Here is a 2,222-nt window from a genome sequence, read left to right on the forward strand (position 1 = left end):
ACACACACACACACACACACACACACACACACACACACACACACACTCGTAAGCCTACCAGGATAAAATACTATGTGTCTAAGGGGAAAACAAAATAATTTCATTATTTTGTAACTATACAAATGTTGGCCATCTTAGCATTCCTAACTCTGCACATCTGTGTTGCTTGGCTAAGGAAATAATGGAAGATGTAACTGTTGCAACTTCTAGACTTTTCTATTTTGATAATCTTTTACTTATCTTGAAACAGTTAAGGCTATTCTGCAATAGACAATTATTTTTTAATAGAGTATGAGTAAATCATTTTCATGTTGCCATTGTGTTTTAAATTATTCACATTCTCATATTTTTGGCTTAAGATAGCAGGCATATTCTATTCATTTTGAGATACCACATGTATGCTAAAGACTCTTCCCCTACACCCACTCACTTCCCTGCAGACATCTCTTTATACTTGTTCTGAAGTCAATTCCATGGTTTGAGCAACATTCTTCCTTATGTATCTCTAGGCCACAAAGCCTCTCCTTACATCTTTGATTTTCCTGGAACATTCTGGATGAAGAACCAAGATCTTTTACCAGTTTCCATGTGAAATTCACATACATAAAGTATTCAGGACTTGTTAGACTTGACTAGGGTTGAGATAGGACATGGTCTTCTGGTTCTACCTGGTCTCTTTTTGCATCACCTCTAATCTCCCCCTTTCCCTCAGGAATAACAAGTAAAACCTTCCTCTTACCCAGTAGTATAGCACCCCAATCAGTGCCCCTTACTTCTCAGGTCTCAGCTTCTATCTTGATCAATAATCAAATCACGTTACCAAAAACTCATACATTCTCCCATTTTAAGAGAAATCCTAATAAAGTTCATGCTGAACCCATTGATGTGCATTGGTTAAATCTTTGAAAAGAATGGGTAAATGATTTTAAGGGTCTCCTAGCTTTGACAAGTAAAACATTTCTTACATGGCCCAGCAAGCTAGCATGATGACATCTTTAACATTCTCAAGGAAAACATTGATAAGTTAATAGAGAGTCACTGAAAAACATTAACTAAAAAAGAGTTGTTAGAACTGGTAAAAAAAAAATCTTCTCTAGATAATGATAATGACAATGGAGAGCCTAGACTGCTGGATATATATATTTTTTAATTTATTGAAGTATCTGTAGCAGGAAAACAATGAATGATTTAATTTCTGAATTTGAAATTGTATACAAAAACATTATATGCATTATACATATATTATTTGCATTACTAAAGGATTTATTGTAGAATTTGTTTAATTATATTGGGCCAATTTACATAAAATTCTATCTATATACAAATTTTCAGGAATACATCTAAAGAATCAGAGAGCTGAAAAAAAAATACATAAAGTCTTTTAGTTTTATTCTTTCATTTCCAGCTAAAGAAATTAAGATATAAGATAGTTGCATTGCACTGCCAAAGGGTGAATAATAATTTAGACCTCTTGATTTCTAGACTATGACATTCATGATCCTTTTTCATTTCTCCCTTCAGTGATTCTCAACACTGGCAGCATGTGAGGATCAACTAGGGAGAATTTTTCAAATAGCCATGCTCATGCATTGTTACCCTAGAGATTCTAACTGAATTGGTCTAGGGTGGGTTATGTCATCAGATTTTCTCCTATAATTATTCTAAAACTTTGACAGATGTTAGAGATTACCTATGCTAAATCCTTGCACAAAATGGTATCTGATTAATCATAAATTTGTATATTTGTTTTCTTTAAATTTAGTACAGGAGTATTTTATTATTTTGCTTATTGTGCAATAAGCATCATGAATTTTATATGTATTATCACCTAAATAAGAGAAAACTATGACCCTAATTCTTTAATATGTACCTCTACTTAATTTTAGTTTCCAAATCTGGAAATTTTGTAGGCCTTTGGACTAAAATAATCTTGAAAATAGTAAATGATGAAAAAAAAAATTATTGGATTGAATTTATCTCTTCTCATAGTTATCCAAATATTTGTTGCTAAGATATTTTCATTTTTTCTATTCATAATTTTCTTAGCTGTCTCATTCACTTCATCTTTTCTTTAGAAATCCTGGCTTAGCTAAGATTGAAAAAATAAACTGAAGTAACTAGATAAAAAGAAATGCATGTACCAAGCTCTGGAGTTAAGAGTTAAAAATGGGTGGTTTGGTGAACAAAAAGCAGAAATTAAGTACAGTGCATGAAGAGAATGA

Source organism: Pteropus alecto, unplaced genomic scaffold, assembly GCF_000325575.1.
Source record: "Pteropus alecto unplaced genomic scaffold, ASM32557v1 scaffold33, whole genome shotgun sequence".
In the NCBI taxonomy this organism is placed as follows: Eukaryota; Metazoa; Chordata; class Mammalia; order Chiroptera; family Pteropodidae; genus Pteropus; species Pteropus alecto.